This window comes from Haliotis rubra, unplaced genomic scaffold (assembly GCF_003918875.1).
Source record: "Haliotis rubra isolate DU_JTF1 unplaced genomic scaffold, ASM391887v1 Scf9, whole genome shotgun sequence".
Classification (NCBI taxonomy): domain Eukaryota; kingdom Metazoa; phylum Mollusca; class Gastropoda; order Lepetellida; family Haliotidae; genus Haliotis; species Haliotis rubra.
Genome location: NW_025767634.1, coordinates 4,034,954 through 4,050,812, shown reverse-complemented (window position 1 = coordinate 4,050,812; position 15,859 = coordinate 4,034,954). Strand labels below are relative to the sequence as shown.

The 15,859-nt window shown below is 40.2% G+C and overlaps 1 protein-coding gene across 1 annotated transcript in view; it reads right to left on the bottom strand.

The window, feature by feature from the left end:
• Positions 1 to 13,202, bottom strand: part of LOC124263793 (extracellular serine/threonine protein kinase FAM20C-like) — a 93,539-nt gene extending 80,337 nt beyond the window's left edge. The window contains exon 1 of the mRNA XM_046698502.1: positions 13,136 to 13,202. The gene's annotated coding sequence lies outside the window, so the exon portion shown is untranslated. The remainder of the gene's footprint in view (positions 1 to 13,135) is intronic.
• Between the last annotated feature and the right edge of the window lie 2,657 nt (positions 13,203 to 15,859).

Here is a 15,859-nt window from a genome sequence, read left to right as displayed (position 1 = left end):
TAGCGACAACTGGATGACATTTGTCCCCAGCTTGAACAAGGAACACTGTCCGTGAGGCAGTTTGCTGATTCTGCATCCCACCTATTGCATTTGGGTTAAAATCTGTGAAAAAATGTATGCTATAGGAATTTACGATGTATTTATTAAAAATTAAATCTGTCATCTGTTGTCATCTTCTCATTAGGTGCGCTCTCATCCGTATAATCCGGATTACCCTCCTCTAACAACTCTTTAAACCTGCATTGTCCTCGTAATTCATTATTAATTGGCCAAATGAAACTAGTCTCAGGACGTCGACCTTTATATTTCACTCAACCGTAAAGTCGAATGGTCGAAAGGTCGGCGTTATGAGCCTGAACCAATAGAATGGCGTTACCCTTGATAATCGAGGATGGTTTTCACAACTGTTTCCTTTGAGAAATCATTTGATTTTTTTTTTTATAATTGACTTAAGTATCTAGATGTAATTGTGATGCAGTATCATATCAGGCACATACGTCTCATCATCACTATAAACATCCGCGGCGGTGGGGTAGCCTAGTGGTTAAAGCGTTCGCTCGTCACGCCGAAAGTCCGGGTTCGATGAACCACATGGGTACAATGTGTGAAGCCCATTGCTGGTGCCCCCAGCCGTGATATTGCTTGAATGTGGTTAAAGCGGCGTAAAACTAAAACTCACTCACCATAAACTAGGGCTGTACGATATTACCGGTATACCGGTATATCGGTTTATCATCCAAAACTGTGTTCCACAGGAGATATCGCTTGTTTGAGATCAAATGATATCTCCTAGGAGATATCGTTTTGACAGTAGATTTTGTACAATGCCCTGACAATGCTATGACGTCATGTACTTGATGACGTCACAATGCTATGACATCGCTGCACTGCAAGTGTAATGGCAGTACCATGTTCAGAGATGTACATTTTTCATTGAAAATTAATGAAGAGTGATTTTGGATGATAAATAGAATCTCACCCTCGTGTCTTCTGATATCAAATATATCAACACTCGTTGATAAAGTAAAAATATCCTCGGCAAGCCTCGGATATTTGTAACTTTATCAACTCGTGTTGATATAATTGATATCAGAAGACACTTGGGTGAGATTCTCTATATATCGCAATAAGCTTTTCAAACGATACGTATTGCAATATATTTTTCTGAGAACCGGTATATTGAGTAAGGAACGTATATGAGGTGTGTGGAATTATCTTTATGGTTTAGACTAAAATCTACACATACTTTCATTCACAACAAATGTTTTCCTAGGTTATTCAATGACAAAACGGCATACTGTAATACTATAAATTGTATAGAAGGAAAATAGAAGCCCTGACTATGTAACCTTATTTTGAGATTGCTGTTATCAGAACCATAACATATATGTTTAGGGATTTATAATGTAGAAAATACGATTGACATGCACAATTAGTGTCACTCATTGTCAAACACTGAAGTTCCCAATATATCGCAATATGTATCGCAATATGGGTATCTGAATCGCAATATATTGCAATACTATATATTTGCCAATACACAGCCTTACTATAAACATCCAACGATCAGATCCCAAGGCGGCTGCCAGTTTGCCGTATTCACTGTCGGTGCAATGTAGCAGAGTAGGCAACGTTGGATTTTGGTCCACGTGACCTCAGTTCGAACCCAGACATGGCAAACACCGTGGTCTTGAATATACACTCCAAAATTGGTTCTGAGCACAAAGCATCAAGAGCAGATAACTCTCAATGTTTAAACATGCCACATCGACAGGTGTCTTCGGGGCAAATGAACTTTGATCTCTTTTTGCAGTGTTAAATAGACAAAAATACGCGCCATCGCCATATGCTTTTCTGTAAACCATATGACAATATACTTGGTCGTGGTGTGTGAGTTATTGAGTTATTGAGTGCCCACGTGGGGAATCGAACCTGGCCTTCGGCGATTTACCATCGAAGCAACTGTGCCACTCTGAAGGGAATCAGACTACCGTCAACAGGAAGGGCTTTCATATCTCTGATGTGAACTGACAGCCAGCATGCATAGTTGGTGTGTGATCAAGAGCAAAGAACCGAGGGACAGGTTGTTCCATTAAATGGATGTACAGACATGTTTCTTTCAAGCGATGGGACCTCACAAAGATTGGTATCATTGTGTCAAGATGAAAAATCAAATCCCAGTATTTGAATGTTGGACTCTTTTCTGACATCCAATATTTCCAGCCAATCTTCAAATGATTGTTGAACATGCGGTTTCAGTGAGGACATGTAAGCATCTCTTTGCAGCTTTTGCCAGTGACGCGGCAGCTATTTGATGAACGTGAGCGTGACATGAGACGACGAAATGAAAGATTCAGCTGTTCCACTTGAGTCAATACCCGCTTCTGTTAGTGCTGAAGTCAACCAAGAATCTCCCAACAAGTCTACAACCAGTTTCCATAAGGCTATTTTAATGTGAAGACCTCCAAGCATGGTGGTAGTGTACACGTCTTCACCAAACCACTAGGCTCTCCATTGAACATATATATTTTGCTAGCGCAAAAAGTGGTTGGTCTACAGCCATGACTGGGAGTTGTCCTGGATTGCAATGTTCTGTGACTGTCTTGATGATAGACATACCATGCCTAACCATGGCAAGACTTGCTGCTTTGTCCTTAAAGAGAGGAAGGAGAGAACTTATTTCTGCTGCAACCTGTTCCTGAGATTGACGAGAAGAATGAAATGCACCAGGCAATAAACTCATCCTTTTCCAAATGCTTTTTAGCACGAAAGCCAATGCAGTGCTTGATCCAAAACACTTCTTTAGCTTAGCTGATTCAAAGAAGTGCATTTGTAAATCTTCTCAACTTCTATGCATATCGCTCTGTAACTTCAATGGGAAACTGTTAAAGGAGACTTCAGAATCACAGAAATCGATGTTTGACAAATTGATGTCACGTGACTGATCAAAACAGTAACTTTTTCATTAATTGGATGATGAATTATATATTTTACTACTAAATATAAATCTTGTTTGTTAGATTTCTTGAAAGTATTAGGAATAGCCCTTTGAAAGGCGAATATATCTCACATATTGCAACAAGTGAAGACTTTTTATAATCTATAGCTACCATTCTGGGTGGACTTCAGCACTCTTTGATTTTTATGGGAAAATAGGCCCCAAAAATCGGACACCCCCCAAAAATATGGTTTATCATGAAGTTCCCTAGTACGGTGCAAAGTTTTCTGCTTTAATCCAGCGGGGCAAAGTCACACAGTGACAGAATTGGAAATCCTTGATTTCTGGTGGCCATCTTGGACTCCCATCTTGGATTTTTCGGAAAATGGGCCCAAACAGTCGGGCACACCCAAACAATATGTTTTATCATGATGTTCCCTAGCACTGTGCAAGGTTTTCTGCTTACTCCAGCGGGGAAAGTCATATAGTGTTAGAATTGGAAATCTTTGATTTTTGGCGTCCATCTTGGATTTTTCGGAAAGTGGGCCCCCAAAATCGGGCACCCCCCAAAAATATGTTTTATCATGATATTCCCCAGCACTTTGCAAAGTTTCGTGCTTTAGCCCGCCAAGTATCTATTTTCACTCTTTGCCACTGCACTATGACGAGCGAACGCTATAACCTCTAGGCTACCCGGCCGCAATTCTACAATAATAGACTGCAGGGTAAAAGACAGTCGACCCTTGAAAATACAATGTAACCCAAAATTACAAACGTTTTCTAAACGTTCACAGGCTGAAAAATGTCTATGGTACCCTTATCAAAAAATCACATACATTTCCCCGAGAGTTTTGAATCGAGTTTAGAAAACTCTTCAATCTCAGAAAGAAAAACTCTAGATTAGACCAAAGAATTGGTGTTCGGGTATTTTCATTACAGACTAGATTTTGCCTGTACTCTCGTGATAAGTCTTAACAAATCAGAACAGAATCCGAAGGTGTAATGGTGACTATGGCCTGATCTTCCACTTGATAATGAAGTACCGAACGTACACAATGCATTAGGAAAACCTCTACACGAAATCTTGTTTCCATTTATCGACATCGTGAATTACGTATCCAATTTTATCGTTCGTTATTTCGTTAATCAATACTAAAACCTTCGCTTTATGCCAATTTCAGATAGGCATCTGTCATGAAATCCAGCAATAACTCCCTATCCTCTTAACCGATTCTTTAAAAGATAACCGGTTTATATTTTTTTATTTCATGTACAACATTTTCAGACCTGAGAAAGGAACCGGAATCGGAACAACGATAGTTTATACCCATCGAAACAGTTCGCCGAAACCTGATACATAAACCGGAATACGTTCTATTTAAACGAAATGTGTTTTTTTCATTAGGTGATACTACAAGTCTCTCCCAATCTCTGTTGCAATAATGATTTAATGGCGCACCGATCCATCAATGTCCGGACCACCTAACCATATGTCACTCTCAGACATTTACCAGACATTTAATACAGCTAAATTCGGATCGTCCGAAATTATCTTTCAATATGGAGGTAAGTGCAAGAGTTGCAGGTGATTCTTTGCTCGTCTGAATGGTAGGTGGCACCGCGTAATCGAAGACTCCATCACTGAAGTGTTGGGGAAAGGGCGATGCAGCAACATGTGCTGGTATCAAGTGATGGATGTGGCGGGGTAACCCACGCACTGATGAAGGTCGGAGCATCAAAACTTTGAGTTGTCAAATGGTTGGTACTCTGGAAACTGACGAATTACGTAGCTTACATGTGTCCTTGTCAATAGAGAATTATATAGCATGAAAACCGTTATTAGCGAAATCATCAGTTTCATGGTTTAACCAGTTAGGCGTTACGAATAAGCATACAGACACTAATCACTCAGTCAGTCAGTCACTCATTCACTCAAACTCCCTCCACGAAAAGACACACACTCGCTCTTTCAGACACTGACCCAACTACGTGCTCACGCACTCACTCACTCACTTACTCGAACTCCCTCCATCACCCACTCACTCACGGATCAACCCCCAACCAACAGATCCCTACTCCCTTCCAACCAGAATGCCCCCCTTCATCCCCTGCTTGCCCGTGAAGGTCCGGGTTAGAATATTGGCCTTCAGTAATCCATGCTTGTTGTAAGAGGCGACTAACGGGGTCGGGTGGTCAGGCTCGCTGGCTTGGTTGACACATGTCTTCGGTTCCCAATTGTGCAAATCGATGCGCATGCTGTTGATCACTGGATTGTCTGGTCCAGACTCGATTATTTACAGACCGCCGCCATATAGCTTAAATATTGCTGAGTGCGGCGTAAAACTGAACTCACTCACTCACTCATCCCCACCTACCCCAGCATCTCCATGCCTCTAGTCACCACGGCAGATCACTTTAAGCCAATGATCGAACATCTGGCTGACGATAAATACGCACAAATCTGCTTGCCACCTTGTAAATATTCTAACTCCATACTGAATAGGATTCAATTGCTACTTAAATCCATAGAACTTTCGACTTTCACAAACAGACTGAAAACCCGTCAAGGGAATACGTTATCCCCCAGAAAAATTCTTGTGAAAAGCTATAAGGAATAAAGTGAGTATTTTAATACCTGTCTAATGCAAGTTAAAAACACTCGCTTAACAAGGCGTCAAATTTAAGCCGTCTTCACAAGCCCATGTCGAATTCTTCCCCGCCTTTTTACATGTAAGAATTGCAACATTGCAGTTCAAAAACATACAGCGGATGCCATGGCGTTGACGATGACGTAAACGAGAATGTAGGGCAGCCGGGTTTTGTGGGAGAAAACCAAGCGTTGCTGCCACGATAGTGGGACATATAATACACAGAGACACGAGAGAGAGAGAGAGAGAGAGAGAGAGAGAGAGAGAGAGAGAGAGAGAGAGAGAGAGAGAGAGAGAGAGAGAGAGAGAGAGAGAGAGAGAGAGAGAGAGACAGAGAGAGAGAGAGAGAGAGAGAGAGAGAGAGAGACAGAGAGAGGGAGAGAGAGAGGGAATGGACGGGTGAATCAAAGGCAACTGAATGGCGACCTGTTTATGAATGACCTGTTTACCCTGAATGACATCTCTTTCACTACCTGTTCTACCCTGAATGACATCTCAAGGCACCCTGAATGAATGGCTACCTCTCTTCTTTCACTACCTGTTTACCCTGAATGACATCTCTTTCACTACCTGTTTACCCTGAATGACATCTCTTTCACTACCTGTTTACCCTGAATGACATCTCTTTTACTACCTGTTTACCCTGAATGACATCTCTTTCACTACCTGTTTACCCTGAATGACATCTCTTTCACTACCTGTTTACCCTGAATGACATCTCTTTCACTACCTGTTTATCCTGAATGACATCTCTTTTACTACCTGTTTACCCTGAATGACACCTCGTTCACTACCTGTTTACCCTGAATGACACACTACCTGTTTCTGAATGACATATCTTTTCACTACCTGTTTACCCTGAATGACATCTCTTTCACTACCTGTTTACCCTGAATGATCTCTTTCACTCTATTTTCCTGTAATGACATCTCTTTCACTACCTATTGACCTGAATGACATTTCTTTTACTCTTTACCCTGAATGACAATACTTTTACTACCTGTTTACCCTGAATGACATCTCTTTTACTACCTGTTTACCCTGAATGACATCTCTTTCACTACCTGTTTACCCTGAATGACATCTCTTTTACTACCTGTTTACCCTGAATGACATCTCTTTCACTACCTGTTTACCCTGAATGACATCTCTTTCACTACCTATTTACCTGTAATGACATCTCTTTAACTACGATTTCGAGTTTCTGAATCTTTGCAATAACAAGTTCCGTGCGTGATTCCGTGCGTGTACGATTGCGCTGAATTACGAATGTGCTTGAACGTCCAACGGTTGGACAGTTCATTCGTTGTCTCACCAAGCCAATAAGCCATGATACTTCCTCACGATACGATACAAAATAACGGCATTCCTTTTGAGACAGTGTTGCTTGCGTTCCTACATAACCCTCATGCTCATTATGAAGTGAAGATGGCGTAATATTAATAGGCTCGTAAATGTTGTACGAAAATGCATTTCTATTAAAAGTTATGAAACTCAACTGTCGTTTCCAAGCCATTGCACCTGGTGAGGGTAATAAACACCAATTTTCAATTCACAAACACACGAAATAATGAGGACATTTCCTAGTTTCTGTAATATCCAGGTAACAGATATGACGCCATCTTCACTGCCAAACGTATCTTTGAAAGTAGCCCGTGTGTGGCCCAAGGCGTATCACGGCCATAAAACATTCCGCGAAAAGAAATAGGTCCATTTGTGGGTGCTTGAATGAGATGCTTGCAGCAGATGTGTTAAGATGAACAGCAATAACTAATCTCACCAGAGAGCATACGCAGTATGGAAGAATCAGTAAAAACATTACCTTAATTCGACAGAGCCTCGCCTTGATTGACCTCATCGTTTTCCCGCCATGCACCAGACGACAAAAATTGGGTTCTGCTGGTGAGTTGAAGCATATTTTTGTTAAAAAGCAGAAACTGCATGGCTGGAGAATGGCTAGTTCTCACATCGTATCCTGCTGTTTGTGTGATAGACAAACGGGGGGGAATGCAAAGCGTTAAAATTCTTGTTGAAGGTTTTCTCAGCCTCAGGTTGTCACGTGACCATGTACCCGTCATGTACTGATCACTCAAGCGGCGGATTGGATTACAAACAAACGGTCGGTGGGGGTTAACCCTTTACCCTAATCCAAGGCTGGATTGTTCACGATACTGGCCATTACCTGTCGGACAACGGCTGGTATTATAACGGAAAGCAATAAGTGGACGTTGCAGCGTAAGATGGTTCATTCACAACGTATCCTTTACGAACAGGCGTTGATGAACGAGATACATGCGCGGATGTGTACATGTTTCGACGAACTACCAGTGCATATATTGATATTTCTTGGGCTCATTTGTCTTCCAATTTGATAAATGAATCTGAGGGTGACCTTTGGCATGCCTGCTTCGATGACTGGTCACGTGACCGCTTAGTACCGTGGGTAAATTACGAATAACAGTGTCAGGGCTGTGGGAAATATTGAAGGGAACGCTGGTCATATTGGTCATTGAGGTGACGGGTTTTCAAAGATTGATGACTTAGCGGGGAAAGTGTGGATTTATTCCTTATATCAAGATTCCACTAGTATCACAGATACGGCCACGGACTATGGGTTTCATACGTTGTAGCCGTGTGGAATTGAACTTGGTCTTCGGCGCGACGAGCGGACTCATTAACCGCTCAACTTTACATCACCAGGTTTCCATAATGGAAAAATACACGTGACTGGTTCAACACACGCGCATACACACTACACACGCACGCAGACGCACGCACACGCACGCACACACGCTCATCGACATCCTTTCTTTATTAGAATCCTATACAGACCACATAACCATTCCGTGGGAAGCGCTGATTCGATTAGTTCTACAGACTCAGTTGAAGAATGTATTGATATATTGATACTCACATTTGAAATCAGCCACATCCATGCGTTATTTACAACTACTGCTACTACACACCTATTAGCGGTGCATTGGAGGATTCACCGATAGATTTAAAGGTTCATTAGCAAATAACTGCATTGACAAAAAGTCAGATTTCAGTCGTTCTTTGGGAACTGAATGCATGGTGTAGTGTAATGGTTAAAGCGTTTGCTTTAAAAGCGCGGGTTCGATTCCGCTGTACAGCGGGCATGACGTTTGAAACCCATTGCAGGTGTTCCCCTATGATTTATTTGCTGGGATATTACTTAAAGAGGCGTAAAATTCAGATCACTGACTTTATAGGCCAGGGAAGAGATCGTAAAAAAGACATCGCTGTTACGAAAAATGTTTTTTGAATTACTGTTTCTATCTAAAAAACGTTTAGTGTCGATTCCTGGCTGTAAGAAGTCTGTATTTCATGCCATGGGTTGAACGCAGTGTTGGTTAATAAAGGTGTATCGACTCGCTTCATCGAAGTCTCCAGTCAATTAGATCCTAATAAAATCTTTATGGCGTCTGGAAACTTCATCATGGGCAAGAGATGAAACCGACAGTTTGGTAATAAATATCTAACTTTAGACCTCTTATCAATCTATTATAATTATGAGCCTTCTAGCTCAAAACCTGTTACTATGTGCTTCAGATCATTACACTGGTTTGATGGCTATAGGTTTCACGGAATCTGTATGTAAATATTTTTTGGTCAGCAAAAGCTCGTAATTAAGTAACGGTGATATTGAACGTCAATCGGCTCGTCTCAATCCCATATGTCATCTCGGCAAAAGCTGGGATGAATCCATGCTGGAATAGATTTGTCACGTGACTATCACCTGACACAACCGAACCTGTTAATAAAGATGAAGGATTACTCATGTTTTCGGTAAACCACAGTTTTTATGTTTACCTTATAAACTGACGTACAAAGGAAACCACACCCCTGGTGCTTTGGGATTACAAAACAAATACAATGTAAATATTTAGAAATATGTCAACACACACTGTGTACGTATTGTACATAACTGACAATGTTGTGACCTGTAAGTCACAATCAAAACACATTTCAAAATATTTACGTTCATTTAAAAAAAAAATCATCACAAAGTACTCACCTGTCCACGATCTGCATTCCTGATTGGACCTGATTTTTTTTAAATACTGTCTGTGTATACAGAATGAAATATAAACCTTTCATTACGCTTGCTGAAAACTAAAGCCCGGTGTTTCCACTACAGATGTTTGTGAAAAGGTATATTTCCTCTTCCTGACATGAGAGGGCATTCACGGTAGATCTGACAATGCTGGTCGTCAACAGCCTATGCTTTACTGCTTGGTTAATGCATATGGATTGTACTGTTGATGTAAATCACTGGATATTCTGGTCCAGAATCGATTGTTTAAAGACTGCCGTCATGTTGCTGGAATATGGCCGAGTGTTGTGTTAAATATAAACACGTACGCCCGCAGGCGCGCACACGCACACAAAATTACTTCAGCATTATATCATGTGTTTTTTACTTTGTTTCAGATACTCTCAGAGTTATCAAACATACAGAATTAGTCTGTTTGTACACAGGATATTTTGAGACATCAAGGATACCAGACAGGTATCATTTCCACCTAATCGTGTAGTCGGAGAAAGATGTTTACACATCCATTTATCTAAACACAGTTCTATGCCAAGAGCCCGTGAAGTCTACGGTTCCATATATACTGTATACTAGGCAAAGCAGTAGAGTGTAGCTCATCATGCGTCTAGATCAGTAGTCGTGATACGCCAAAGCCAGCATTAGATATGGATTTGTTGATACATATGTGAAATGGAAACGTGTTCTTCTTTAGATATAGGGACGGAGATTGCAGATGAGTTCAGTGTAGCTTACTCTGTGAAATGATGCCTGTAGACATTCAGAAAATAACTGTATATTAGACAGGTATCTGTGATTGATTCAGGGTGCTGTGACGATCAAAGCTGGCAATGTGGATACTGTGCAAAAACATACTTTATCATGCATGACCTTCTGAAAGACGTTATTGAAGCTGATGCACGAAATGATATCAATGTTTTGTCAAGCGTATGGTGTCAGTGATATTCTCCATGACATATAGAATAGAGTGAGTGAGTGTATAGTTTTACACCGCTTTTAGCAATATTCCAGCAATATCACGGCGGGGCACACCAGAAATGGGATTCACACATTGTACCCATGTGGGGAATCGAACCAGGGTCTTCGGCGTGACGAGCCAACGCTTTAACCACTAGGCTACCCAACCGCCCTATAAAACAGATAAATCTTCACTGATATACAATCACGTTTGAATTCTGGGAGAGAGCAGATCCCTCGCAACCACTGCTGGGGGTAAGATGCGACCATATCATCCGGTGATGAGGTTCTGTGGTTTGATTATTTACAGACCGACGTCATATAGCTGGGTCATTGCTGAGTGCGGTGTTCAACAAACAAAACAATGTTGTACTTATCTTTCATTAAACTCTGCAGAGAAAAAAATATGCAAATAAAACTGGGGTCCAAGTAATCATCTTCTGCTGAACGTTACCCCAACAAATTAATTATTGACTTTAGAACAAAGAGAGTCTCTTGATTCCATTATCATTACCAAAGCCCAGGTGGAAACGGCCTTCCAGTGAGATATCTTGGAACTGTGACTGACTAGAATGTACATTGGTCTTCTAACACTGACCTCATTCATAGAAAATGCCAGCAAATACTTTTCTTCATGAGAAAACTAATTGCATATCAGATTGGAACATCTTTTTTACATTCTTATTACATCTGTTTTTTCCAAAGGGTTTTAGCTTTCTCTATTCAAGCAAGGTTCAAATATCAGTCCATCCAAAGAAAATATAACTAAACGGAATTGTGAATTAGGTCAGCAAAATAGCCATTACCACGACAGGAAGACGTTCACCCGCAAGAGAATCCACTCCCACGTTTCTAAAATATCTATCATCAGACTGCTCCCATTTTTCTAAACTGTAAAAATGTCCTTTTAAGATCCGTAAGCCGTTATCGAGTGCCAATATTATAGATCGATCGTGACAGACAGTCTTTAGTACCCGTTATCGTTTTTATGTTATATGCATTGAAGTTGTGCAAATGTATCGGTTTTAACTGTGAAAGCCAAGCGTTTGTTGATCCTGTCTTGTCTTTGGATATAACGACATGTTCCAGGATACTGTTTGTTTGTTTGCTTGTTTGAATATATTTTATTCAGTGTTGAAATGGATTGGGCACAAGTTCTGTATTATTACCGCCCGCTCCCATCAGAAACATGAACAATAATGAATGGACGTAATGAATGGACATAATAATATTAAGACATATTTTTCATTAACCGAAGCGCTTACTTCGTACAATGTATTTATGCACATGTCTAAAGATATTTTCATTAATAGTAGTCGTCTATCCCCAACCAAATTTGTAGTTTGTAGCTGCAGGAATAGTCATAAGTATCAATGGTTGCACTTTTGATGATTGGGAAACACCTATAGCGGCTAGACGTGATATAGGACTGGAGTTTTTATTTATTTTGTTTGTTATCATTGTTTAATAACGATATCAAGCAACGAACAGATCAAATTTGCAGTTAGCATTGGTCTTGCCTTATTTACGAAGTTAGAATAGGACTATTTGTTTGGAAGATTACTTAAAATTTATAACCCGGAATTAACCGGGTAAAATTAAGGTATTTCCGATAAGTTGATAACGTTTTACAGGTTAACGGTTAAAGATGGAATAATGCTTCCTTATTCCAAGGGATTTTTTTCCATAACTATATTTTAAGTACAAAAAAAAGCAAATAAAAACCACAAAAGCTTTTGTAAGAATAACTATAATTCTATACATGTATTTGAAAATTTGGAAAAATGATCTTTGGGGAGATTAATCTCAAATATTGACGACACAAAACACTGTCCCCTACACTGTATGTCCTAACGTCAGGTAAACGTCAACAGTCCTTGAAGGTCAGCTGAGAGTTGTCTGTTGTCATTACAGTGTTTTATTTGGACTGGGTCAACACCGGGAGTTCTCTCGAACGATGTGATGATCTAAGTATATAAACACTGGACCACCCATGATGATCTAAGTATATAAACACTGGACCACCCGTGATGATCTAAGTATATAAACATTGGACCAGCTTTGATGATCTAAGTATATAAACACTGGACCAGCCGTGATGATCTACGTATATAAACACTGGACCAGCCGTGATGAAGTATATAAACATTGGACCACCCGTGATGAAGTATATAAACATTGGACCACCTGTGATGAAATATATAAACATTGGACCACCCGTGATGAAGTATATAAACATACATGGTGTTCTAGTTCCATTTTTCGGATATCTCGATTGTCATACTTAAAACTTCTAATAATTCAAATCTAAAGTTGGCCTTAAAACTTTAATCGATTCTGTATTTATGAACCGCTGAATTCCAAGAACTTTAGAACACAATGAGGAACTGTTATTATTTTAGTTTTATGATCGAATGCAACAGAGACATTATGGCTGCTTCCACGTGGAGAGCCGTTGTACGCAGACATAGGGGCTGTTCTGTCAACGATGCTGAAGAAATAAAAAAAATAGTTTACCTTCACCCTGAGTTTTTTCCGTGGTCGACCACCTCCATCGTCACGCGTCGTCACGGTGTAGTTACGTCGAGGATGAGGACTTTGGATATAGTAAAAACTTGGAAAAATGATCTTTGGGGAGATTAATCTCAAATATTGACGACACAAAACACTGTCCCCTACACTGTATGTCCTAACGTCAGGTAAACGTCAACAGTCCTTGAAGGTCAGCTGAGAGTTGTCTGTTGTCATTACAGTGTTTTATTTGGACTGGGTCAACACCGGGAGTTCTCTCGAACGATGTGAACCTATGACGCTCGTTAATTAAATTCACTGCCATGTTTGGACAGTATCGCTACAAATAGACCACCTGAAATCGATTCCCTTTTGTACACCTTGATTTATGTCCTTTGAAAACGTGTTTAGAGGAACTTGAGAAGTGCATCTTTTTGTGTTTGTAGGTCTTTAGATCTACAGAAGTATTTAGCCGTGACGTAGAGTAAGCGACGATACTGACGTTTCGATTACACATACAAATAGAAAAGGTTACTGCACATAAACAAACTTAACCGGAACAGTTCATGTTCAAAAACTTTCTTGTTGGCTCAGTATCGGTTCACAAAATATTTATCAATCGCTAAGTTTCGAGGTCAGTTCATAATCAAGTTCGCCATGGTGCCATGCCGCCATTGGACCAGCCGTGATGATCTACGTATATAAACATTGGACCAGCCGTGATGATCTACGTATATAAACATTGGACCAGCCGTAATGATCTAAGTATATAAACACTGGACCAGCCGTGATGATCTGAGTATATAAACACTGGACCACCCATGATGATCTAAGTATATAAACACTGGACCACCCGTGATGATCTAAGTATATAAACATTGGACCAGCTTTGATGATCTAAGTATATAAACACTTTGATGATCTAAGTATATAAACACTGGACCAGCCGTGATGATCTACGTATATAAACACTGGACCAGCCGTGATGAAGTATATAAACATTGGACCACCCGTGATGAAGTATATAAACATTGGACCACCTGTGATGAAATATATAAACATTGGACCACCCGTGATGAAGTATATAAACATACATGGTGTTCTAGTTCCATTTTTCGGATATCTCGATTGTCATACTTAAAACTTCTAATAATTCAAATCTAAAGTTGGCCTTAAAACTTTAATCGATTCTGTATTTATGAACCGCTGAATTCCAAGAACTTTAGAACACAATGAGGAACTGTTATTATTTTAGTTTTATGATCGAATGCAACAGAGACATTATGGCTGCTTCCACGTGGAGAGCCGTTGTACGCAGACATAGGGGCTGTTCTGTCAACGATGCTGAAGAAATAAAAAAAATAGTTTACCTTCACCCTGAGTTTTTTCCGTGGTCGACCACCTCCATCGTCACGCGTCGTCACGGTGTAGTTACGTCGAGGATGAGGACTTTGGATATAGTAAAACTGGACCAGCCGTGATGATCTACGTATATAAACACTGGACCAGCCGTGATGAAGTATATAAACATTGGACCACCCGTGATGAAGTATATAAACATTGGACCACCTGTGATGAAATATATAAACATTGGACCACCCCGTGATGAAGTATATAAACATACATGGTGTTCTAGTTCCATTTTTCGGATATCTCGATTGTCATAATAAAACTTCTAATAATTCAAATCTAAAGTTGGCCTTAAAACTTTAATCGATTCTGTATTTATGAACCGCTGAATTCCAAGAACTTTAGAACACAATGAGGAACTGTTATTATTTTAGTTTTATGATCGAATGCAACAGAGACATTATGGCTGCTTCCACGTGGGAGAGCCGTTGTGCCGCAGACATAGGGCTGTTCTGTCAACGATGCTGAAGAAATAAAAAAATAGTTTACCTTCACCCTGAGTTTTTCCGTGGTCGACCACCTCCATCGTCGCATCGTCGTCACGGTGTAGTTAGTAAAAATTTGGAAAAATGATCTTTGGGGAGATTTATCTCAAATATTGACGACACAAAACACTGTCCCCTACACTGTATGTCCTAACGTCAGGTAAACGTCAACAGTCCTTGAAGGTCAGCTGAGAGTTGTCTGTTGTCATTACAGTGTTTTATTTGGACTGGGTCAACACCGGGAGTTCTCTCGAACGATGTGAACCTATGACGCTCGTTAATTAAATTCACTGCCATGTTTGGACAGTATCGCTACAAATAGACCACCTGAAATCGATTCCCTTTTGTACACCTTGATTTATGTCCTTTGAAAACGTGTTTAGAGGAACTTGAGAAGTGCATCTTTTTGTGTTTGTAGGTCTTTAGATCTACAGAAGTATTTAGCCGTGACGTAGAGTAAGCGACGATACTGACGTTTCGATTACACATACAAATAGAAAAGGTTACTGCACATAAACAAACTTAACCGGAACAGTTCATGTTCAAAAACTTTCTTGTTGGCTCAGTATCGGTTCGAGGTCACAAAAGTTATTTATCAATCGCTAAGATTTCGAGGTCAGTTCATCTAAATAAACACTGGACCAGCCGTGATGGTCTAGAATTATATAAACACTGGACCAGCCGTGATGGTCTAAGTATATAAACACTGGACCAGCCGTGATGATCTAAGTATATAAACGCTGGACCAGCCGTAATGATCTAAGTATATAAACGACCAGTTGATGATCTAAATTATATAAACACTGGACCAGCCGTGATGATCTACGTATATAAA